The following is a 27,696-nucleotide window of genomic DNA, read 5'->3' as shown; positions in this document are numbered from 1 at the left end:
GTGCACACGTGTATAAATTGTATCATTTTGGTCTGTCCTGTTGTCAATGACACTAATAAACTAAGGACACATTTTAGCAATTACAGTCATTTCTTTGCTTAAAATGAACACTTTAAATTGTTAGCTCATCATTGATTTGCCTTGCTTACAAAGAATTATAATTAAGAATCATAATGTCAGCTAGAAATATTATTTTAGGAGAAAAGGAGACTTAAGGGAACAAAATAAACCCAAATATGTAATAGAATGCCACAGTTGTTAAGCTAAATACCCTCCTATGCACAAGATTTCATTACCAAGATTCTCAACTTAGAATCATTCAAGGACACAACATTTGCTAATGTATAGGTAATTTCACTTGTTTATAGACATGTACAGAGACCTTAGAGTGAAGAAGGAAAAACAACTATAAAGAAATTATTTGTTGCTGTTCAGTTGCTCAGTCGTGTCCAACTCTGTGACCCCAATGACTGCAGCACACCAGACTTACCTGTCCTTCACCGTCTCCTGGAGTTTGTTCAAACTCATGTCCATTGAGTCAGTGACACCATCCAACCATCTCATCCTCTGTCGTCTCCATATTAGTTTGGTGTGAAAAAACAACCCTGAAAAATCAAAAGTGTTCTGTTTTCTGGATGCCACTATGACAAAATTTAGGATGGAAAAACGTATTTCATGCATATACTGAGAGAAAATCTTTTCATATAACATGTAAGTCTGTAGTTTTCTCTTTATTCATTTTTTCATTAACTTGTTCATTAGTATTTACTGAGTTTCCCAAGAAAGAAAAAGGAATTGTTGGCATTCTAAGAGACTTGAAAACAGCTTATCAAAAGACTGGCTTCAGGGATGAAATTTTACTATCTAGAAAATTTCTATTCTCTCATACAATCTTATATGAAGTGAGTTAAAGTCCTTTGCCAGGAATAATAAAAACTACATTGAAAATGCACATCTACTAGGCAACTAGCACATATACTGGTTAATTGATGTTCATCAGTTCAGTTCAGTTGCTCAGTCATGTCCGACTATTTGTGACCCCACAGACTGCAGCACGACAGGCCTTCCTGTCCAACATGAACTCCCAGAGTTTACTCAAACTCATGTCCATTGAGTCAGTGATGCCATCCAAACATCTCATCCTCTGTTGTCTCCTTCTCCCCCCACCTTCAATCTTTCCCAGCATGAGGGTCTTTTCAAATCAGTCAGTTCTTTGCATCAGGTGACCAAAGTATTGGAGTTTCAGCTTCAGCATTATCCTTCCAAGGAACACCCAGGACTGATCTCCTTTAGGATGAACTGGTTGGATCTCCTTGCAGTCCAAGGGGCTCTCAAGAGTCTTCTCCAACACCACAGTTCAAAAACATCAATTCTTCAGCACTCAGCTTTCTTTATGGTGCAACTTTCATATCCATATATGACTACTGGAATAACCATAGCCTTGACTAGAAGGACCTTTGTTGGCAAAGTAATGTCTCTGCTTTTTAATTTGCTGTCTAGGTTGGTCATAACTTTTCTTCCAAGGAGCAAGCATCTTTTAATTTCATGGCTGTAGTCATGATCTGCAGTGATTTTGGAGCCTCCCAAAATAAAGTCAGCCACCATTTCCACTGTTTCCCCCATCTATTTGCCATAAAGTGATGGGACCAGATGCCATGATCTTAGTTTTCTGAATGTTGAACTTTAAGCCAACTTTTTCACTCTCTTCTTTCACTTTCATCAAGAGGCTCTTTAGTTCTTTTTTTTTCTGCCATAAAGGTGGTGTTATCTGCATATTCCTCCCAGCAATCTTGATTCCAGCTTGTGCTTTTTCCAACCCAGTGTTTCTCATAATGTACTCTGCATAGAAGTTAAATAAGGAGGGTGACAATATACAGCCTTGATGTACTCCTTTTCCTATTTGGAATCAGTGTGTTGTTTCATGTCCAGCTCTAACTGTTGCTTCCTGACCTGCATACAGATTTCTCAAGAGGCAGATCAGGTGGTCTGGTATTTCCATCTCTTGAAGAGTTTTCCACAGTTCTTTGTGATCCACACAGTCAAACACTTTGGCATAGTCAATAAAGCAGAAGTAGATGTTTTGTCTGGAACTTTCTTGCTTTTTCCATGATCCAGCAGATGTTGGCAATTTGATTTCTGGTTCCTCTGCCTTTTCCAAACTTGCTGGCATATTGAGTGCAGCACTTTTACAGCATCATCTTTTGGGATTTGAAATAGCTCAACTGGAATTCCATCACCTCCACTAGCTTTGTTCATAGTGATGCTCCCTAAGGCCCATTTGACTTCACATTCTAGTATGTCTGGCTCTAGCACACCATCGTGATTATGTGGGTCGTGAAGATCTTTTTTGTATAGTTCTTCTGTGTATTCTTGTTACATCTTCTTAATATCTTCTGCTTGTTAGGCCCATACCATTTCTGTACTTTATTGAGCCCATCTTTGCATGAAATATTCCCTTGGTAGCTCTAATTTTCTTGAAGAGATCTCTAGTTTTTCCCATTCTATTGTTTTCCTCTATTTCTTTGCACTGATCACTGAGGAAGGCTTTCTTATATCTCCTTGCTGTTCTTTGGAACTCTGCACTCAAAAGGGTATACCTTTCCTTTTCTCCTTTGCTTTTCACTTCTCTTCTTTCAGACGGTCATTTTGCTTTTTTCCATTTCTTTTTCTTGGGGATGGTCTTGATCCCTGTCTCCTGCACAAAGTCACGAACCTCTCTTCATAGTTCATCAGGTACTGTGTCTATCAGATCTAGTCCCTTAAATCTATTTCTCACTTCCACTGTATAATTGTAAGGGATTTGATTTAGATCATACCTGAATGGTCTAGTGGTTTTCCCTACTTTCTTCAAGTCTGAATATGGCAATAAGGAGTTCACGATCTGAGCCACAGTCAGCTCCCGGTTTTGTTTTTGCTGACTGTATAGAGGTTCTCCACCTTTGGCTGCAAAGAACATAGTCAATCTGTTTTCAGTGTTGACTCTCTGGTGATGTTCATAATAACCCTGAAAAATAGGTCTCACCATCCTTATTTAATTTATGTATTTTGATTGTTTTTTGGCTCCACTGGGTCTTCACTGCTGCTTGCAGGCTTGCTCTAGTTGCAGCAAGCAGGGGCTACTCTCTAGTTGTGGTGTGTGGGCTTCTCATTGTCGTGGCTTCTCTTGTTGCAGAGCACAGGCTCTAGGGCGTGAGCTTCAGCAATCACGGCACACGGGTTCAGGAGTTGTGGCTCCTGGGCTCTAGAGCACAGACTCAACAGTTACGATGCACGGGCTTAGGTGTTCTGTGGCATGTGGGATCTTCCCGGATCAGGGATCAAACCTGTGTCTCCTGCTTTGGTAAGCAGATTCTTTATCACTTAGCCACAGGTAAGCCCAATGGTGCTATTTTATTGATTTCTTCAGGAATTCAGTGCCGATGTCCTCTCCTAGAGTAGCTCAAACTTCATGAAAGTGTTCACAGTGTGTTGGTCCTTTCAGAAAACTTTCTTGGGCCTGTAGCTCTCTGCTAACCTATAGACATAAATAAGTATCTGTTCCTTGTGCTATTTTGATTTGTCCTTTCTCTCACACACATTTTTAAAAATTATTCCTTGTTCAATGTCAAAATACACTTTGTGGTAATGTCAATTGTTATACAAATGTAAAAGTAATTGTTAGCATAGGCTGTGCTTTGAAATGAATATGCTCTACTTTTATTAACAATGATTATAAACATTAAAATTCCTAATATTTATTTTCATTTTTAGAGGCTGTTTAGGGCTGCCCTCTGGATCTTAAGCCCATTTCATTTCTAATAGTGTAAGGCAGGTCATGAGCAAGAAAGAGAAAATTCTTGGACTTCATTTCATCCCTGCTTAAATATTTACCTAACTCTTGTAAGAATTTTATCATTTATAAAAACTGCTCTGAATGAGAGACTCGAATATGTGAGACAGTAAGACACTGAGGTATTAAGTCTCCTTGTCCCAGTAGAGCCGTGTCAGTGCAAGCAGGCAGTGCTGTGACTGGGACAGTGGGATGCAAATCAGGACTCAAAGCCAGGACTTGGAGGGCAAAGCATAGCTCATGAGTGAAAGAGGGAGAGGGAGTGGCCAGGATCAGATATTCTAAACTGAACGGGCAGTGAATAACAAAGTGTCAGTTGTGTCCAACTCTTTGCAACCCATCAACTGTAGCCCACCAGCATCCCCTGTCCATGGAATTCTCCAGGCAAGAATACTGAAGTGGGTAGCCATTTCCTTCACTAGGGGTTCTTCCCAATCCAGGGATCGAACCCCAGTCTCCTGCATTGCAGGCAGATTCTTTACCATCTGAGCCATCAGGGAAACCCAAAGAACAGTACACAAAGCCAATGTTCTTTAGGCATCATAAGATGAAGCAAGAAGGTCAGTGAGAAGATGAGGCAAAAGACTGGGAGGAGATATGTTGAATCAGGACAAATGATTACCAGCTATAGTGTTGGGACTTCCCTGGTGGTCCAGAGGTCAAGCATCTGTCTCGTAATGCATAGGACGTGGGTTTAATCTGTGCTTGGGGAATTACCATCCCACATGCCCAGGAGCAACTAAGGCCAGATGGCACAACCACTGAGCCACAACTAGAGAGTCCATCACTTCAACAAAAGATCCCACATGATGCAACTAAGACCCAATATAGCCAAACTTGGGGGAAAAAAAGAGCTATGGTGTTAAGTTCTGGGCTTCCTTGTTGACTCAGTCAGTAAGAATCTGCCTATAATGAAGGAGACCACCTATAGTAAGGGAGACCAAAGTTCGATTCCTGGGTCAGGAAGATCCCCTGGAGAAGAAAATGGCAACCCATTCCAGTACTCTTGCCTGGAAAATCTAATGGACAGAGGAAGCTGGTGGGCTACAGTCCATGGAGTCACAAGAGTCGGGCATGACTTAACAACTAAACCACTACCACCACCACCAGTGTTAAGTTCTAGTCCTGGTGATGCTGTCCAACAACAGCTCACTCTGCTTATTTTCACCTATCCAAGACCGGCAGCATCCCTCAACCACTTCTGCCCTAGGATGAAACACACTAGGGGTGCAGCTATGATGCTTAGATGTATAAAGTCGAATCCTCCACAATTTCTCTGTCATATCAGTTCTGACTTGGTCAAGGGTAGGTTGTGTCGCTTCAGGAACAACACTGGATTGTGGCAGGGACAAGGGCAATCTGTGGACCTGGAACAGCTCTCAGACTGTGTCTGAGTTCCATAAAGAAGCAAATCATCCAATATTAACTCCCTATTCTTTGAAGCACTAAAATGAAGTTGACATTTTTCACAGGAAGATACCTGAATACCCTCCAACAAAACTCTAGCTTTTCTCTTTGAAAAAGCAGTCTAACAATTTCACAAACATCAATAAAAAATGAGCACGAGGATTCTGTTTTGGCATCTCCTAGGACCAGAGCACGTGGAATTTTCAACCACATTTATTACACTCTCTAAGGGAACAACACATACATGTCATCAGTTTGCAATGCAGTGTTGTTAAGCTATTCCACACTGATTCTTTTTCATTTCTCTTCTGTGTCATTAGTGGTTTGCAGCTGCCTGCTAGAGATGACACAGTGAACAGGCTATCTGAGTCTTATAAATAAACTCTTGTTGGCTAAATGTTTGTATTTGCAATTTGGGGTGGAATTTTGGCACATAAAAGATCATTTCCTTGAATCATATTGTGTGTGTTTGTATGTATGATTAATTAGTTGTACTGAGTTCTTATGTGAAGAGAGAATGAAAAAGCAAAGTCCATAATCAGATCATTTTTCCATTAATATCTCAAAATATGGCATTTTAGGATAATTTTTATTCTGCTATAAATGCATAATGAAATACATGACCATCTTCCTTTCTTTGTAGGATATTTTTGTTATAATTATTTGTGACTTCTTTTCTCATAAAATGCATACACTTAAAACTGGACTTTGCTTTTTAAAGATCATCTAAAGACTAAAATTAAATGTATCCCTGTATTAAGGAAGCCCCCTCACACACACTTACATGGATTATATATCTATCAGTGAGAATTATTATTCAAGTTTACAGACAGTCTTAAAATGGAAGTGGTGGCCAATGAAACATGAACTCATCTTATCATCATTAAACTAGATACATGTATTAGCAATAATATTTGAGGGATAAAAGAGTGGTCCCCAGCAGGCTGGCCTCCCAACAGGAGGAACTGACCACCTGCCCAGCTCCGAGAAAACTTGCCACAGCCCTGTCCACCACCCTCCTCATCACATTAGATGAGGAGCAGAGCTTCACTGAACAGAAATGCGGATGTGGCAACCTCCCCAGCAATCCTGCCTTGTCATTCGGCTCCACTGGGACCCAGTCCCTTGATGGAACCAGAGCTGGGGCTACTGCTCTTACTCCCCAGCTGTGGACTCATCTGCTGGCAAAGTAAGACTGGGGCAAAGGTCCCTCCACCCTGTGACACCACCCTGGTATCATCCCAGCCCGTGTTCAGGTCAGGCAATGGGTGGATGTTCTATAATCATGCTGTTCAACACCCCTCACAACCTACACTCTACCAGGACAGAGTCTTTCTTCCAGGGCTGGAAAACTTGGATAGACTTGGTTTGGATAGACCTCTGGGTCCGCCCAGGAGTACATGGATAACCAGAGTCCCACACATCTGCTGCTGTCCCCGTCACCAAGATTTCTTCCCAGGATGTTGCTTTGGCAGGCCTGCTGTGTGTGCTGCTTAGCTATGTGCTTTGTTGGCATAACAATGACAACAGGTAACAGCTTACTATAGAAGAACTATTTACTGGGCTAAAGGCTATTAGCCTTCACAACAGCCTAAAGAAGTAACAAAATTATCTTTATTTAAGAGATGGAAATTGAAGACAAAAGAATGAATTTGACCTTATCTACTTAGATAATAACTCATGGGGGTCATATTTTAAACTCATATTGGACTTTAAAGCCTTTACTCTGAGTCTATATAGTATTATTTCAATTATTCAAACTATTGAAAAGAGAAAAGTTAACTACCTTGTTAAATAAGTTCTATACCATCCTCACTTCACTGTTGACAAAACAAAATTTGCTGCAGTGTCTGAAACTTCACGGAGTGCTGGCAGAGGTCAAGTGTTCAAACTGCCTTGAATAGCAAAGAGAGGCAGGTGCTGCCTCTAGCATATGTGGGCCTAGAGCAAAACAGAAAATGGAGGATGACATAACACATGTCTAATATTTAAAGTTTATTCATCAAGCTAATAATTCATCAATAAAACATATTCTGTCCTCCTACCTTGATAAGTGGACCCTAATAGAAACAGATATATATATATATATATATATATATATATATATATATATAGAGAAGGCAATGGCACCCCACTCCAGTACTGCTGCCTGGAAAATCCCATGGACAGAGTAGCCTGGTAGGCTGCAGTCCATGGGGTCACTAAGAGTCGGACACGACTGAGCGACTTCACTTTCACTTTTCTCTTTTCGTGCACTGGAGAAGGAAATGGCAACCCACTCCAGTATTCTTGCCTGGAGAATCCCAGGGACAACGGAGCTTGGTGGGCTGCCGTCTATGGGGTCGCACAGAGTCGGACACGACTGAAGCGACTTAGCATAGCATAGCATATATGTATATGTGTATGTATATGTATCTGTATATATATACTCACATATGTACATTTCAGATCAGATCAGATCAGTCGCTCAGTCGTATCCGACTCTTTGCGACCCCATGAATCACAGCACTCCAGGCCTCCCTGTCCATCACCAACTCCCAGAGTTCACTCAGACTCATGTCCATCGAGTCAGTGATGCCATCCAGCCATCTCATCCTCTGTCGTCCCCTTCTCCTCTTGCCCCCAATCCCTCCCAGCATCAGAGTCTTTTCCAATGAGTCAACTCTTTGCTCGAGGTGGCCAAAGTACTGGAGTTTCAGCTTTAGCATCATTCCTTCCAAAGAAATCCCAGGGCTGATCTCCTTTAGAACAGACGGGTTGGTTCTCCTTGCAGTCCAAGGGACTCTCAAGAGTCTTCTCCAACACCACAGTTCAAAAGCATCAGTTCTTCAGCGCTCAGCCTTCTTCACAGTCTAACTCTCATATCCATACATGACCAATGGGAAAACCATAGCCTTGACTAGACGAACCTTTGTTGGCAAAGTAATGTCTCTGCTTTTGAATATGCTATCTAGGTTGGTCATAACTTTCCTTCCAAGGAGTAAGCGTCTTTTAATTTCATGGCTGCAGTCACCATCTACGACTGCAAATCAGCAAAGTAGTAAAGATAGCTTAGTTGAATTATTATTATTTTAAATTATTTATTTATCTTTGGCTACATGAGGGCTTTAGCTGCTGTGCGTGGGCTTCTAGTTTCAGTGGCTTCTCTTGTGGTGGCGCATAAGCTCTAGTAATGGGCTCAGTAATGGTGGTGCTTAGGCTTAGCTGCCCCATGGCATGTGGAATCTTCCCAGACCAGGGACTGAACCCATGTTCCCCGGCATATTCTTAACCACTGGGCCATCAGGGAAGTCCTTGAATTATTATTGATCTTGTCTGAATGCTCTCTTTAGGTCTATTGTGCTGGAACAAATCATAAAATTAAGAGATACATAATTCATTAAATATTATATACTTTTGATAAAATTTATTTTTGCCTTCATTTCAAGCAAATATATTGATATTTTATAATCAATATTTTTACATAATTTGGGTCCTATTTCCAGCAACAACAGACTAGCCTTTCTTTCTCAAGACATTGTAGCTCTTCGATAGATCATATTAATTTCTACTCACAGAATCTTCATTTTTCTGAAAGTTGCACCTGAACTTTTTATGACATTTTAAAGGCATTCCTTATATTTGGAAATTAACCATGAATTTTACAAATCACTTTTAAACACTATAATGAGATCATATATAATAAATTATCACAGAGGTTATTGCAAAATATTTTAAATGTAGCATATAAATTACTATCAGCTATACAGCAATTTTACCTCTTCTTAAAGCAATAACCAGGTCCACACAGTATTTAAGTTCTGCTTTAAATTTTTGCAATATCAGGATATTATTTTGAGATTTTAAATGTAGTACATTGCTAAGTTTTTTTTCAGCTCTCTCTTCAGTCATGGCTATACCTGATCTACAATGTCTGGAAAACAGTCTTTCCAGAAATCTGTTTGGGAATTATTTATATGTGAATCTTCTTCACAGTCATGAAAGTATTTCCATGACCTTATTTCTCCTATACATTTTAAGAAATGTCTCTTGTTTTATATGTTGTTACTTATTATACAGTTTAGGGTGAAAATGCTTTTCTAAATTGAAAAAAATAATAGTCACTTAAAAACTGAGATAGCTGTTTTGGTTTTTCCATATCCAATAACTGTGAAGAGAACAAATTCAAAATTACTTTTATTATCTGTGAAAGCCCATGATTCACTTTTTGAGAATTTTTTTGTTTAGCTTAATTCTTCTAGCGTGCCTTGTGTCTGTTCTACATAGAGTCTAATTGCTTTATCAGTCTTGAAATGACGTTTTCTTATATACTGGACAGTTCTTGGGAAGAACCTTAGCAGGGAGGAAGCCAAGGGAATAAACACCCTGACCTCCGTCTCTTCCCTCTTGCTGATAACCTGCCCTACCTTCCCACTGGCCAAATCCAAGGGAAGCCAGAAGGGTCACATAGAAGCTGTTGGTTACAACACTGAAATCTGTCTCAAAGATTTGGTTGGTGTGTCCGTTCCCAGTGGCTGCAGGTAAGTGAAGGCTTACCCCTGTTCCCTTCTTAAGGGGATTACCCTTAGGTGATTGAGGTCACCTTACCTAGAGGCTCCTGGGAGTTACACATCTTCTATGACTGACTGGGAAAGTGCTACACAAACCCTGCTCCCTTGCCTCAAGGTTAAAAAGATCCTGCGTCATAATATATGCTCCAATGCTTCCCCTAGGATCATATCACATGAAACCACTTTCTTATGAGACTCCTTCTCATTCCCCATCTGCCCCACACCCCCACTCTAGAGAACCTGACATAAGAAAGTTGTTGTGTTCAGTCACTCAGTCGTGTCCAACTCTTTGTCCAACTCTTTTAATAAACCCCATGGACTGCAGCATGCCAGGCTTCCCTGTCCTTCACTACCTCCCAGAGTTTGCTCAAACTCATGTCCATTGAGTCAGTGATGCCATAAAAATGAATGAAGTCATAAAGATCAAGCCCTGGGGCAGAGAGCAGGGTGGAGAAGGACAGAGAATAGATCTGAAGACCTGCTAATGGGTGCTACCCGGCACACTGGAACATCAAGCAGCTGTGCCCACCCCAAAACACGTTACCCCACTCTTCCTTACTAACAGATCCTGACTACATTTGAGAGTAAAATCTCCTCTCCTATTCTCCGTATCCCCTGAAGCTAGGATGGCCATGTATCCCAATCAGGCCAGTGAGATGTAAGTAGAAGTCTCAGGACAGACTGTCTCTTCCTTACTAATTAGAAAGACAGCGATACATGCAGAGAAAGACATTTTGCCCTTTCCTCCTGCCCCTTCTTCAAGGCTGAGACTTGCAGCCTGAAGCCTGGAAGAGCAATAGCCATCTGGTGATCATGATCTGAAAACTATGAGGACAAAAGACAGTGTGTAAAAATCTCAATGGAATGAGATTCTGGGTCCCTGTGGTGCTGGTCTGGACTGCCTACCCCCAGGCTTCTTATTGTGCAGGAAAAGTAAAGCCTCCCCTTTTTAAACTACTTTTAGATTTTCTGTTATTTGTGGCTGAACTCATTCCTGCTACAGTAGCCATTACAAGAACAGAGCTATACCAGAGCCTCAGAGATTCATCTTAGCAGAGTAGCACCATCTATAACATAATACCTCTTACCACTGAGTATTTAGTCCATTTTAGCGCACCCAGGGCAGTGGAAAATAAAGGCAGGCAGTCTGGTGGGACAGATCCATGTTTTAATCATGCACAGAGTCATGATTCTGCAAATGCTCGGCATGCAGGACGATTTTAACAGGTGCAGGAAAATTAGCCAAATGGAAAAGGGCTGAGGCTTAAGGCAGGTCTCTGAGTGTCATCCAAAAATGTGTCTGGGAATTACTGACCAGTGGAAATGCATGGCTCTGGTTTCAAATCTTGCCCCAAGATTTGAGTATTGTCACAGCAAAGTATCCAAGTGCTTTTTGGGCTGATATTACACATATTCTCCAGGAGGAATAGTTTTCTGGGTCAAGTCACATTTATAGTACATGGACCCAGACATAAGTGCCTTATTTAAATAGCAATGAACCATGTGATAAGTGCTAATACTTCTGACAAGTGTTAAAACTGAGGATCTATTTTTTTTTAAAGCCTTGTGGGTAACATCTTTCTCCATGTGTTATATACATGATTTTATAGTCAAGTACCAGGAACAATAGCTCTGGGCTTGAATGATTAGAGAATAGGCGGATTATGAGAAGTAACTAACAGTAGCCCAAACCAATTTTGTCATATCCTGTACTGATGTACAAAAGACAACTTTTCATAGTTTTCAGGCAGAGACAGTAAAACATTGTTTGGCCCCCTAAAAGATGCTGTAGAAGATGTTTTTATGAGCCGTGTTAATACCAGATGTGGACCATCAGAATACACATTACACACAGATGCACTCACAGACACACACAAACACCACCCCGGTAATCATCCCTCTGTGTTCATTCACTTATTTTGTAGTTTGAACCTAGTGTTCCTTCTAGCTTTGAACATGAATCCCATAGTTGGAAACCAAACTCAGCCAAGACTTATATGGAAGAGAATCAATGCTAAATGATGTAAGAAACTTTATTCCTGGAGATCATAATTTCTGGATGTAAAATATTCCTAGGAGAAAATCTAAAGTCTGTTCTTGCCAATGACAAAAACAATGAGTCTGACTAAATTTGATTGGTTTGTGAATCAAAACACATTTGACTGGTGTATTTAATACAATAATGACCACATGGAAAAGCAATTTGTGAAGAAACACTCACTTTAGACAAGAAATGGTCGAGGTAGCTTTCAGGCCCTCTAAAATTCATCTTCAAGTCTGGAGTGGCTGGCCACTTCATTGCTAATTCATTTATTCAATATATAATGACATTTGCTACATGATCAACCAAGTGTAGGAATTTTAAAGACATCAGTGGCAAAGTTCCTCATTTTCATAACAGAGACAAATCCATAAGGGAAAAAGTACAGCTATAAACACACGTATGCAACACACACACACACACACACACACACACACACAATAGGGCTGTGACATCATACAACCCCAGAGGGAAATGGGAAAAAAAATGTCAGGAAAAAACTTCACAGAAATATTTGGGCAGAATATTAGTGAACCAGTGAGAGTCTGTCCACTTAATACTGAAAGTAAGAAGAGAATGCCAAATAAAATGCATCACATAGACTATAAATATGGACACAGGGGCAATTGAAAGCCCAAGTCTGTAAAGACAGAATGAGGCTTGATCATTACAGCTCTTGTCTGGCACAAGAGGATTTGAATTTTAATGGTCATAGGAGCCCAAGGAAGGATTTTAAGCATGTAACATGAGGAGATATATATTTTATGAACCACATTTATGTGGTTATACTGGAGGAGATGGAGAGTTGAGACACAGAGATAATGTGCAGTATAAAAGAAATGGAGAGAAACTGGAGTAAAACAGTGATTCAGCTAACAGGATCGACAGTTCTTAAGAGATACTTAGATGTGGAAATGGGTGAAAAAGGAAACCTGATAACATTTCTTAGCTTTTTTTTTAACTTTAGAAATTTAGGTGGATCATATGGCATTCAATAATATAGGAAATATAAAAAAGAACAGATACATGGAAGACAGTGAATAGGATAGTTCAACAATGGTTATATAGAACACACTAGTAGAATTTTCTAGTGGACATCTGGAAATACAGATATGAACTTTAAAAGAAAGGTAGAAAAGCAAAATCACTAAGAGTAAGATAGAATTTAAAGCAAAACTACTGAATACAATCTCTCATGGAAAGCATTATGGAAAAAAGAAAAGAATTAAGGATAGGTTCTTTATTTTTTTTAATTTTATTTTATTTTTAACTTTACAATATTGTATTAGTTTTGCCAAATATCAAAATGAATCTGCCACAGGTATACATGTGTTCTTAGAAAATATTTCATTTCAGGTCACACAAAGGATGAGATAGGGGTTCCCTGATAGCTCAGTTGGTAAAGTATCTGCCTGCCATGCAAGAGACTTTGGTTCAATTCCTGGATCAGGGACATCCCCCGGAGACGGGATAGGCTACCCACTCCAGTATTCTTGGGCTTCCCTGGTGGTTCAGCTGGTAAAGAATCCACCTGCAATACGGGAGACCTGGGTTCAATCCCTGGGTTGGAAGATCCCCTGGAGAAAGGAATGGCTGCCCACTCCAGTATTCTGGCCTGGAGAATTCCATGGACTGTATAGGCCATGGAGTCTCAAAGAGGCAGACATGACTGAGCAACTTTCACTCTCAAGAGATGAGAGGATGCTAATTTTAAATTCCAATCCTTACACCCAACTTACTCATTTCTCATTTTGTGTGCATTTGTTATGCATTTGGATTTTTCACTTAAGATTCAATTTTAACAGAAATCCAAGTTTAACAGAATTCAAGTTTAAGATTCAAGTTTAACAGAAAAAAACTGAATTTGAACACCATTTTGATAAGTTGTACTAAATATTTTCAGATGAGTCTCAATATGAACATATATTATTCATATTGTTTTGCATTTGTATCAAGAGTTCTAATCATTTTGAAAGAAAAGATAGAATAATCTACCTAGTAACTTTAGGAAAATATCTTTGTAAAAACTCCCCAAACTATTCCAAAACTACATAACATAGTGTTAAACAGCTCTCCAGAGTGACCAGACCCTATATTACATATTCAAGGATGAAAACTTGGCAATCTGTCTAGAGGAATATAAAGAATATGTAAATCTGTCTATGAAAAACAAGACATATTTAGGTATGTAGGTTTCAAGGAATATTATCACTGGGTTAACAGACTTTCAGATTTTTAATTTTCAGAGACTCTTAAAAGAGATTGGATATTTAGAAACAGTAGCCTTCCTATCTGGAGACTATTGAGAACAGCAATAAAATACAGTGTCCCATCTGTTATTTGAAAAAGGAAATTTTAACTGAAATGGCTACTTTATATGTATGACACCAAGAAGTTTAACTAAATTAATCAACTGATCTAAGATAATGTAGCTTTGTCCTTGACAGGCTGCAATAGCTGAGTAAAATTAACTACAGTCCCAGTTTTACTTTCTTACTCTTACAGTAGTAGACTTAAGAACCTTAAGATTAACATGTCTTTTAGCAAGACAGTCTTTATGCCTTAGCATTTGACACTGTTTTCTTTTCCAAGTATTTTTCTGCCTAAGAAAATAATTTATTTTCTTTTTATATACCTAGTTTTATATACCACATTGCCTAATTTGATGCAACAACCTATAGCATAGCTAAAATTGATATAGTTTTTCATTTTTAGAGGTAAGAAAACTGAGAAAAATAGCGTTAAAAATAATATTTCAGAATTCCCTGGCAGTCTCGTGGTTAGGACTACACACTTCCACTGCTTGGGGCTGGAGTTCAATCCCTGGTCAGGGAACCAAGATCCTAAAAGCTGTGTGGTGTGGTCAAAAATAAAATAAAATAATTATGGTAATACTAAATGTTAGAACTAATAATTTTTCAAAACTCAAGCACATTGCAAGTGCTGTGCTATAAACATTTCTTTATTAAGCTGTCAAATCTTCACAGCCAACTATGACACTAATACCAACTTTACTTTCATTTTCCAGAAGAAGAAACTGAGTTTTATAGAGGTTTGGGAACTTTCCCAAGGTCACATAGCTAGTGAGTGTTAGAAATGGAACTCCACTAGATCCATCAGATGTTAAATTCCACATTCTCAACTGCTGTTCTGCTTTCTGGCCATAAAAAGTCCTTGGAGAATCTTTTTCGATAAAGAGTAGTTCAGGAAAAGTAGAGAACCTGGATTGTGCTGCAACTGTGAATCACGTCAAGGCAAAGAAATACTAAACAGGACAACTGGGATTGAATCCAGTTCACAACTCCAAATTGTGGGACCATGAATTCAAACCTTTGCAGAGCATCCTAAACACTGACACAGCTGTTACACAGATGACTGAGTTCACAGTCACTTATTAAGTCCTTCAGTTAGAAGAGTAATTACCAACTTTGGATTTTAAACTTCCATTTCATTTTACAATTACCTATGCTGACACCTAGACTAGTTGAATTTATTTGACACTGATGTAGATTCTATGTGTAATTGAAGAACAATTGGCAAAATCTCACTTGGACACTAAAAGAAGCATTATGACAATATTGATAATGTCTACTGAGTGTTTCCTATGTTCCAGGCACTGAGCTATATTATTTGCAAAACTTTATTTAATCATAAATCTCCCTGGGTATTACATTTTAAGTGTATTTTTTTATATGTTGAAATTTCAAGAGCCATCAGGTTTTCAAGGGAATGAATTCTCAGGAAATGAAATAGGGCTTCAAGTGTCAATAAAACGTCTAGGAGTTTTCCAGAAGCAATAGATGGTTATTTTCCAACAGAGCCCAGTGAGACCAAATTGCTGCATGATGAAAATGTATTCTTAACCTCCCTAGACTGGGGAAATGACTAGTGCAGTGACATGCTCAGCAGAATGGCTCAGCCCAGGCCTTTCCTGGACAGGGTGCATTTTAGCCAGGTGCTGGCTGTGCTCTTAAGCCAGAAATACATTTTCAGTCCAGTGAGCCCATGAGACAGGGTGCTTTTAGGGAAATTTACTATAAAGTTTCAAGAGTCTTACATTTTGAAAACAATTACAAAACAATGCCATTATAAGGAACAAACAGAAAACATTAGAACTCAGTCTTATTACAAGACACAAAGTCACAGAAAGGTACAGAGTAACTGCCTGTTTTCATTCAGTCCACAGCTGAATATCTGAAAAAACCAGTTTGCTTACTTAGTAGTTATAAATGATGAGGAGTAAAAGCTTCTAAAGGCTTCCCAGGTGGTGCTAGTGGTAAAGGACACATCTGCCAATGCAAGAGATGCAAAAGACAAGGGTTTGATCCCTGGAATCTCAGGAAGAGTCTCTGGAGGAGGGCATGCCAACCAACTCTGATATTCTCGCCTGGAGAATCCCATGTACAGAGGAGTCTGGCAGGCTACAGTCCATAGGGTCACAAAGAGTCGGACAAGACTGAAGTGACTTACACAGCATAGCACAGCACAAAAGCTTCTTACATGAATAATAAAAAGAAATAGAGGAAAACAATAGAATGGGAAAGACTAGAAATCTCTTCAAGAAAACTGGAGATACCAAGGGTATATTTCATGCAAGGATGGGCACAATAAAAGACAGAGACAGCAAGGACCAAAGAGAAGCAGAAGAGATTAAGAAGTGGTAAGAATATACAGAAGAACTATACAAAAATATTCTTAATGACCCGGATAACCATGATGGTGTGAGCACTCACCTAGTACCAGACATACTGGAGTGTGAAGTCAAGTGGGCCTTAGGAAACATTATTATGAACAAAGTTAGTGGAGGTGATGGAATCCCAGCTGAGTTATTTCAAATCCCTATAGATGATGCTGTTAAGTGCTGTATTCAAGATGCCAGCAAATTTGGAAAACTCAGCAGTGGCCACAGGACTGGAAAAGGTCTATTTTTATTCCAATCCCAAAGAAGGGCAATACCAAAGAATGTTCAAACTATCACACAATTGTGCTCATCTCACGTGCTAGCAAGATAAGGCTCAAAGTCCTTCAAGCTTGGCTTCAGCTGTATGTGAACCAGGAACTTTCAGACGTACAAGCTGGGTTTAGAAGAGGCAGAGGAGCCAGAGATCTGTTTGTTGACAAAGAAAGCAAGGGCATTCCAGAAAAAATATCTACTTCTGCCTCCTTGACTACACTAAAGCCTTTGACTGTGTGACTCACACACACACACACAAAAAAAAAAAAAACTGGAAAATTCTGAAAAAGATGGGAATAACAGATCACCTTACCTGCTTCCTGAGAAACCTGTATACAGGACAAGAAGCAAAAGTTAGAACCAGACATGGAACAACATACTGGTTCAAAATTGAGAAATGAGTTCACCAAGGCTATATATTGTCCCTCTGCTTGCTTATTTAACTTATATGCAGAGTACTCCATGTGAAATGCCGGGTTGGCTGAAGCACAAGCTGGAATCAAGATTGCTGGGAGAAATATCAACAGCTTCAGATATGCAAATGATACTCCTTTAATGGCAGAAAGCAAAGAGAAACAAAAGACCCCCTTGATGAGGGTGAAAGAAGAGAGTGAAAAAGCTGGCTTAAAACTCAACATTCAAAAAACTAAAATCATGGCATCCAGTCCCATCATTTTGTGGCAAATAGATGGGGTAACAGTGGAAACAGTGACAGATTTCATTTTCTCTGTCTCCAAAATGACTGCTGATGGTGACTGCAGCCATGAAATTAAACGATGCTTGTTCCTTGGAAGGAAAGCTATGACAAACCTAGACAGCATATTAAAAAGCAGAGATATCACTTTGCCAACAAAGGTCTGTATAGTCAAAGTTAGTTTTCTAGCAGCCATGTATGGATGTGAGAACTAGGCCATAAAGAAGTCTGAGTGTTGAAGAATTGATACTTTCAAATTGTGGTGCTGGAGAAGACTCTTGAGAGTCCCTTGGACAGTAATGAGATCAAACTAAAGGAATCTTAAAGGAATCCAGTCAATCCTAAAGGAACGCAACCCTGAATATTCCTCAAAAGGACTGATGCTAAAGCTGAAGCTCCAGTACTTTGGCCACCTGATGTGAAGAGCTGGCTCACTGGGCAAGAGGAGAAGGGGACAACAGAGGATGAGATGTGGGATAGCATCAGTGACACAATGGACATAAGTTTGAGCAAACTCTTGTAGACAGTGAAGGACGTGGAAGCCTGGCATGCCACAGTCAATGGGGTCAGAGGTGACTTAGCCACCGAACAAAAACAACAGCTTCTACATCAGAACAATACTGTTACTTTGCTGAGTGTACATGAGCATACTATTCCATGGATTTTTTTTCCTTGACAGCTAAATTAACTCAATTGAAATGTAGCATACTAAATAATTCCTTCCAAGAAGTAATGGGCAATCATTTCTTTTTCAGGTCTGATTAAATTCCCTCTGCCTGCACACATTTTATATCTGTGTCTAAATATTATGTATCCATTTCTGATCATTGAACAGATCACAGACCCTGCATAACCCATCTCCAGGAACACGTAAACCCCAAGAACAGCAGTTTTCTTCTTGCACAGCTCCAAGGGGTACCATGCACATGTATCCTGCCAGTGGCTGCGTTCTGAGTGATTCTGTACACGCAGACCACGTGAATGTGTCCACTTCCAACAAACTGTACAACAAGATCTTGCTCTCATCTGGTGATAGAAGAATTGTCTAATGAAAGCAGGTCTTTGTCGTAAGGGAATTGCAGAACCACCTTGTTGTCAGAACACCCTGTAACTGGTTAGCAATCCCAGGGAGGACTCCAACTACATGGGGGATGGCAGAGATCATCACTATAGCTGACTACTAGGAACAGAAGTCCAAACACTTCTGCCCATTGTGTACTGGTATTGAAGTCACCCAGGAAAACCCAAGACAGTCAAGCACTGGATAGAACAAAGCTTTACTTCAAAGATGAGAGGCAGAACAAGATCAGCTCCAATAATGGGCATCCCCTATGGTCGGGGGGCGGGGTCTCTCCCTGTAACAACTGGTCTGCTTATCTCCTCTCAAGTCACAGTGGAAGGACCCCATTCAGTCCCCGTGGAGGACAGTATAGCAGTAGGCTTGTGGAGGTGCCAGATTGACACAGACAGTCTTAAGTAGGAAAAGGAGCATACACTGAGCTTGAAAATAGGGAAAGATATTCACACAGTAGGCAACAAGTCCAGCACAGGCTGTGTGAACCTTTTATGTCTTGGTGAGGAAGTGTTTGAGCCTCTAGGTCTGTTCTATGTGGCTTTGTTGGTGGTGGTGTTGCTGTTGAGTTGCCAAGTTGAATCCGACTCTTTTGTGACCTCGTGGCTGTAGCCCGCCAGTCTCCTCTGGCCATGGGATTTCCCAAGCAAGAATACTGGAGTGGGGTGCAATTTCTTCCTCCAGGGGATCTTCCCAATTCAGGAATCGAACCTGCATGTCTTGTGTCTCCTGCACTGGCAAGTGGATTCTTTACCACGAGCAGAGGTGGGAAGCCCCTTATGTGGCCTGGTAGAGGTCAAAAGATTGCATGCCAGACTGCCCTTCCCAACACGGCTCAACCCCAGTCTGTCTATCATCATGGCCTCCCCATCCCAAACAACCTCCTTAGGAGAGGATAGAAATGAGATTTCCTGAGGGATCTTCTCCTACCTTATCCTTACCCTCACTATCTCATATTTTAATCCAGGCACCCTGGTGCCTGCTCTCCATCTGGAGATTGATCAGTCAGGCTTGCTATTCAGGGGATTCCTATATGGAGTTGGACACTGGAGCAGAATCTCAGAGTCCAGCAGACAAAGGTAGGTTCCAAGGATGGTGGCAGCTAAACAAGGTTAGGAGCATTGACTTTCAGCCACCATTTGCTCCATCGGCAAAGTGGAGCTTTGCTTCAACCATGAGGACAGGCACAGCTGTGTCTGCTGCTGCAGTCTCTCCAAGCTTACTTCTGAGGCCATTTCCGTAGTCAGTGCACGGACCAGCCCTCCACCGTGGGAGGAGGACGGGGTGGGGTGCCAGGGGCCTCTGCCAGTGCTTTGCTGAGGCATCAGACAAGTGGCAGAAATCAAAACCCAATGTGAAACTCTATCATACTTGTTAGAGTCGGTTACTGTGCATTCCCTTAGTCTGAAAGTATTACAAGCTAGGTAGCAGGTTTATGAAAATTATTTAGCTGGCTTATGAATTGATCTGACATTTATTTTTACTCAGATATTTGTGGGGAAATGAGGAAAAACAGCAACAATGACTTCCTGTCATAAAGAAAATAAAAATCAGGGTCAGAAATGAACAGAGTATCTAAACTCAGTTTAATATTCAGAAGTAAAGACTGTGAGTTTTTAACCTTAGTTAACTTATAACGAACCCATGAAAGTAGCACTACCTGACCTTTGGATTCTGTGAGACATTCCAGTGTCTTTCTAACACAGTCCTCCTCTCCTTAACTTCGTTTGAATAAGATTTATCATTTGCTAGCAGAAGAATACCAAGTAACAAACTGAGACAATGACATTTGCCTTGCAGGTTTCTAATAAGGTTTGGGGAAGAAATTGGCACAGTTAGGCATTCCATAAATGGTGCCTGTTATTAGATAGGGTAAATTGATTATCTGAGACTTACCTGGTTTATCTTTTCACATTTCACCCTCCGACGAAAGAAAGGCAAAGGTTATCCTTTCACACTGGAATCACAGAAGGCATGATGGATCAAGGGAGAGGAAGGGGGCATCGACAGAGAAGTAAAATCAATGCTGGTGGTCACAAGGTGACCGATGTTGAAGCTCCATCACTCTCACATCTTGGTTATCTTGCCGTGTTAACCCCAGATGTAGATCTTTACCAACACATGGTATCAAGCTGAGAGTTTACTTCTAAGAAAAATATTGATTTCACAAAGGATCCTTTTTAACTTCAAAAAAAAAGAAAGAAATTTTCAGTCAATTTCCAAGAAAAATGTTAATCTTTGTTAAAGGCCAGAATGATCAGCAATCTAATAATAAACAATCTAGTAATCAACATTTCAGAGGTAAGACTATCCCATAATATTGTTCGGCCAGCCTTGTTGAAAATAACTGAACAGTATTTCTGATTATATTTCATTTTCTTCCATTGATTTAAATGATTGAAGGGTTAAATTACATTTTGCAAAAACACAAAATTAGAAATCAGATATCTAAACACAAAAAGAGCTATTAATATATAACCGTATTATATTTGACTATATATGGGTCTTAATGTATAATTTGGCTGACCAGAGTAATACGATTTAATTATGTATATTAAAATATAGTCCATTTAAATATGCTCATAAGAATCAGTTGCAATTGTCACCCTGAAAACTGTCTTTCCTGTTTGAAAAATGTGTCAAATAATACAGCCAACAGGGAAAAATAATGTCTGATGAACCAAAGTAGTGTAACAGACAAATGCTTTTTTGATCTCTATCACACATTTTCATTATAGTCATGTAGACATTTGTGGTTTAATTGTGTTAACGGCAAAAGCACCTTTATATTAAAAGGTTGAACAGTAAATATAGATGTGCTTTTAAATATTAACAGCTGAAGGCTTTTTACCGAAAGTAAAATTGTATGACTGGCATCTATAGTTCCTTTAAAAATTTTTTCATGGTCTAAAAAAGAAGTAAACAAAACGTCTGGCTTTTTGGAAGATACACAAGCGATACGCTAGAAGCGACTCGCTACGGTTTACCTTTAATATCATTTCTAATCAGTAGAGGGCGCCCTCGTCTATACAAGACACGCATTACAGATGCAGTTTGTCCAAGCAGCCAGTCACACGTCGTGCACCCGCATGCATACATACGCACACACTCTCTTACACACACCATCCAGATTAATAAAGCTGTCATTTTTCATTGTTTTCAAATCACCTTTAATATCAGTTGATTTTAAAGCTTGGGGAAAGGAACGCATAGGCAGCACCCACTGGCAATATGTGAGAACATTTCTCTACCTAAAAATACTGATAGGTGTTTACAAGTTTCCTTCATTTCACTGTGACATTCCTCAGCTCTGATGTGCATTTGGCTGCTTTCCTGAATTCACACATCTCTGTTTGCTCATGTGCTTGTGCATTTTGCAGAAGTGTCACTACCCAAGCTTTGCAAAATAACTAACTACAACTTCTAAGTGATGCTGCTGAGGCTGTGTCTTTATTATGCCCTCCAAAGCTCGAGAGTCAGGAAAACAAAAAACCTGTCCAACTAGTGATGTTTGCTTTTGATAGAAGTCCCTGAGCCCAGCTGTATTTTTCTCCCACTGAAAAATAGATGAAGACATCCTAACTTTTGACTTTTATTTAGGAGGTTTAATTTTTTTTTTTTTCTCTCCTTGGCCTGTAGGCTAGCTGATTCACTGATCCATAACAAAAATGCCAAAACTATGAAAACCCCACTGGGGCAGAAATTTGTAACAGAAAGGGAATTTCTGGCAGGGTTGGAACAATCTCGGGCTACGTCCCCAGGCCAGTTTTTGTGATATAGTTAAAAACTGGCTGTGCTAACAATGGAATCAACTGTTTAAACATCTTGCTGATTGTTGTCATGGCCCAATAGATGCTTAAAAGCATTGGTTTTCATGGACTGCTGGTGGAAACCTCTTATATCCAGCTGATCCTAGGCTATGACTCATATATTTTCTCAGCAGCCAGATCCAAGAATTCACTTGCATGCTCTTAGGCAGACAGAATAGAGCCTGTTTCTCCTGCTTTGTTGAACCACCCAGGCTTTTAAACCTTTCCTGCTCATTCTTGCTTCCAAGTACAACTGATTGTTTCTCTCTCCTTTGTGACCCTCCCAGGCTATCCATCTCTGTGATAATTTCACTTGCTGTTTGGGGTGTCTTATATTTCCACTGGCCACTCTAGCATGGAGTTTAAAAATGGGGGCATTTTGATAGTAATGTGCTGTTTCATGCCCTCTATTCCAATTACTCTTGTCAAAGTCAAACCTGGGAAATGCTTTATACCATCACTTAAATATTTCTGGTTGTTTCCAAAGATATCTATCTCACATACTGATGAAAACAGTCAGATCTCTGATAATCAATGGATACCGTCACCCCTTCAGTTCAGGATTAGCAGAAACTCTACTATGTCAGGACTTCCCTGGTGATTCAGACAGTAAGAAATTTGCCTGAAATGCAGGAGACCTGGGTTCAATCCCCAGGTTGGGAAGATCCTCTGGAGGAGGAAATGGCAACCACTCCAGTATTCTTGCTTAGAAAATCCCATGGATGGAGGAGCCTGGCAGGCTATAGTCCACAGGGTCGCAAAGAGTCAGACATTACTGAGCAACCTCACTTTCTTTCTTTCTATTGTGCCAGACATCTAACCCTTGCTTGGTTACTCAGATAGGCTGCCACTGAAGCCCATATTTTGATCCTCTTCTCTCTAAAGCCTGTGTTGCTCCCTCAACTGATACAACACTGGAGTGGGAAGGAAGAAACATGACTAATCATAATTATCGTACCTCCCCGGCCTCTGTAGTTATGTAATACTACCCTCAGGGAGAAACAAAGGTTCAGAGTTAGTAAGTGGCAGTCCCAGAATTCAAATCCAGGCCTTCTTAACTCAAAATTCTGTCCTCGTTCTGCAATTCCTATAATATGAGATAAGAAATTTATCCTTGCAAAGCAAGGATTCATAGCTAGATGAGTATGCCTCTGCTTACAAAACATGAGATAAAATATAATGACTTTATAGACTGAGATGAGGCCAATCTCAAGATATAATTCTAAACAAAGCCCAAGCTCCTTGGCATTCAAAGTCACTCATTCTTTATGACCACCGTCCCCTAGTGCACATTCCTGCGTTCTGATGGATGTTTGTTTACTCAATAAGGCACGCCAAGTCCTCGCTCTGGGCCTTGGCTCGTGCTGGTCCTCTCTCATTCCCTTCATTCTAACTCCTCTTCAGCCATTTGATTTTCACTCATACTTCAGGATCTTGCTCTTAAAGAACTCTTCCATTTACCTTCAGCTTTCTTTGCTGTTCTTGAACAGCTATCGTTATAAACTTCTTATTTTGCATTGATACATAGTCTCATATTATTTGGGGATTTTGCAAATGCATATGCCATTATTAGTTTCTCTGGTGGCTCAGTGGTGAAGAATCCACCTGCCAATGCATGAGACACAGGTTGGATCCCTGAATTGGGAAGATTCCCTGAAGAAGGAAATGGCAACCTGCCGGGGTCCAGCCCCGGTGGATCCAGGGAATTCGAAGCGGGGACGGCATTGGCGAGGATCAGGAAACAACTGCTTAATTAAACGTTAGGGATATAAAGAGTAATAGAATAAGGATAGCTCAGTGAGGAAATTCAGTGGAGAAAAGAGGCTGAAATAAGGATAGCTCAGTGAGGAAATTCAGTGGAGAAAAGAGGCTGAATAATTCAGCCAGAAGGTAAGAGAAAGAATGACATGGTGAGACCAAGTTTCGGTGAACAAGGCCCGCACTTTATTTTCCAAAGTAGTTTTTATACCTTAAGTTATGCATAGAGGATAATGGGGGAAGGGGTAGAGTCATGCAGTAAGCCAGGCTTTCTTCCTGCAAACTTATCATATGCAAAAGCTTAGGTGATTTGCATCATCTTCTGGCCCAGAGGCCTGTTAACATTTTAAGACCCTTTCTTCAGAAAACTTATTTTTCTCTAAAGGTGATTGGTCAGGAGCCACCCTCCAAAAGCATTAGATAAAGTTGCATTCCTACAGAGCAAAGGTGTGGTGGGCTATAACAAGAAAAAGAATTAACTCAAGGGTCCCAGGTTACAAACATTAAAGCTACTACTTACACCAATTATATTAATCAATACACTGCCAGGGACACAGCAGGTAAGGGATATGGAAACTTAGCAGCAAACACTGGCCCAACAAGTGAAAATCCCTTCACCAATACAATTTCTAATCAATCTTTTAACTACTCAAAAGAATCTGTGTTTAGACAGTTTAGAACATCTCCTGCCTCTCACAGTTGGGAGGCTCTGAACAATCACATGTGGCCAGAAAAACCTATTCAGGCAGGCTAGAGGATTTCCAAAGGAGTTTGTAGGTTGAAACACTGTCACACCCAGGAATTATTAACTGGAGCTGTAAACTAACTCTTTTTTCAGAGAGGTAGTGAGGGACAGCCCCCCGTAAAGTCAGAGGTGTAGGTGAAAGCACAAAGCAGAAAGTAGGCAGACTCTGGTTTTGGGTGTAAATGCTCGAGAATTTCCAGGGGGACCCCTGAGGCTCGATCCCGCCTTTGCGAATACCGAGCCTCCTTCCTCATGACCTTTGTCATGGGCAGAGTTCCTCACACTGGCTCCCAGCAGTGATAGAATTCCAGTTGAGCTATTCCAGATCCTGAAAGATGATGCTGTGGAAAGTGCTGCACTCAATATGCAATATGCAATATGCACTCAGTATGCAATATGCCAGCTCCCGGCAGCAACCCACTCCAGTATTCTTGCCTGGGAAATCCCATGGGCAGAGGAGCTTGGTGGGCTACAGTCCATGGAGTCACAGAAGAGTCAGACATGAATTATCCACCAAACAACAACAGTGATGCCATTTTCACATGGCTGGATGGTAATTTCTTGAGATAAACTGTCTTCATTATATATGGAGCTAGTAAGTGACTTTACTGATATCAGATATAGGTAGCCCAATCTCATAATTTACAGATGGTTTTTATTGTATGAAAGGCAAATGATCCCTCCTCACCTCAAAACTACTCAAGCTCTAGAAATCATCATATATCTTGAAATAATGTATCACATCCCTGCTGTTTCCTTCTCCAAGCCATAAAAAACTAAGGGTGTTTTTTCTAAAAATTTGATCTTGGGATGGAAAAGAGGAAGATGAGGAAAAAATGTATAATACTTTTTTTTAAAGACTTTTTCTATCTTCAGAGAATGTTTTAATGATAAAATTTTGATCTGCAGTAAGACTAAGTTTTCTATTTTGAATCACCAAGACAGAAAACATTAAGATTGGATTGTTTTCCACTAACAAGGAATACATACAATTTCATTGATTAGCCAGGGGATATTGACATCAAACATATACCTTTCATCAGAGATAAATATCAGTCCATGAGTATAAGTCTTTAGTAAATTATAAATGTCAAAATATCTTGTAAAGTAGTATATAACTGATTCATCAGCCAGAAAAACAACCTAGTTTCCCTTTGAGGTAACTTTAAAGTTCTTTCTATAGCTTGGAGACACAATGTAGATTATACTGTGTGGAAAAATCATAGAGAAGAAAGAGAACTTCTGAATCTAAGAGGGATGGTAAATAATTTCATGTCACATACCAAATCCGAGTGGTTGGCAGTGGCTGTCTAGACTCTAGAGCACTATGTTGAGAAGCATTCTGGGGGCTGGGGCCCATGCCATGTCATGATTGATTAGTAATGTCTGCTATAAGTGCAGAACCATAAAGGAAAGCAAAGTGCGATACAGTGCTTTCCCTTGCCTAAGAGGATTCCCTTACAGTGTCAGCGCTGAGATCTGTCCATTTTTAGTTCTTCTGTGGGGCCCAGGATCAGCTCAGTCTTATGAATGCTCACTTCCTAATGCCATAGAGGAGCATGAAGTAAACCCGTGTGAAAACTTGAGTGCTTTGGGATATGCTCATGCTGGAACATAATGGTAGTATATTGTAGGCAGTGTTGTGGAAGTAAACCAGAGCTCCACCAGGGTGGAGCAGGGGATGGGGGATGACGCATTTTCTAGTTTCCCTGTTGTAAACACTTCTACCATGGCTGATTTCTGGCTATCAGTGTGAGGTCATTAAACTCAGAGTCAGTAAAGGATACATAGTCCAAGCTAGTATAAGGGGCCTACAGGATTCTACAGTTGTAGGTGGATTTCTAGGGTTGAGGGTGTTGAGCAACTGCTTGGCCATAGTATGAAGATAGGCACAAAGATTTAAAGAAAGGCCAGGAGTCCACAGGTAGATGAGAAGTCTAAAATTAGAGAACAGTATCAGCTCATTACAGCCCAGGCCAACAATTTAAAGTTATAACAACATAGGAATCAATTTCAATGCCACCATTCACAAAACTTTTGCAAAAAGAGATGCAAAAAGGCAAAATGGTTGTGTGAGGAGGCCTTACAAATAGCTGAGAAAAGAAAAGAAGTGAAAGGCAAAAGAGAAAAGGAAAAATATATCCATCTGAATGCAGAGTTCCAAAGACTACAAAGGAGACATAAGAAAGACTTCCTAAGTGATCAATGCAAAGAAATAAAGGAAAATAATGGAATGGGAAAGACTAGAGATCTCTTCAAGAAAATTAGAGATACCAAGGGAACATTTCATGCAAAGATGGATACAATAAAGACAGAAATGGGAACAGACCTAACAGAAGCAGAAGGCATTAAGAAGAGGTGGCAAGAATACAGAGAAGAACAATACAAAAAAGATCTTAATGACTCACATAACCACAATGGTGTGATCACTCACCTAGAGCCAGACATCCTGGGAAACAAAGTCAAGCGGGCCTTAGGAAGCATCACTATGAACAAAGCTAGTGGAGGTGATGGAATTCCAGTTGAGCTATTTCAAACCCTAAAAGATGATGCTGTGAAAGTGCTGCACTCAATATGCCAGCAAATTTGGAAAACTCAGCAGTGGCCACAGGACTGGAAAAGGTCAGTTTTCATCCCAATACCAAAGAGAGGCAATGCCAAAGAATGCTCAAACTACCACACAGTTGCACTTATCTCACACGCTAGTAAAGCAATGCTCAAAATTCTCCAAGTCAGGCTTCAAAAGTATGTGAACCATGAACTTCCAAATGTTCAAGCTGGATTTAGAAAAAGCAGAGGAACCAGAGTTCGAATTGCCAACATTCACTGTCATCAAA

The sequence above is a fragment of the Bos mutus genome, chromosome 6 (assembly GCF_027580195.1).
Source record: "Bos mutus isolate GX-2022 chromosome 6, NWIPB_WYAK_1.1, whole genome shotgun sequence".
Classification (NCBI taxonomy): Eukaryota; Metazoa; Chordata; class Mammalia; order Artiodactyla; family Bovidae; genus Bos; species Bos mutus.
Note: the sequence above shows the minus strand (reverse complement) of the source record.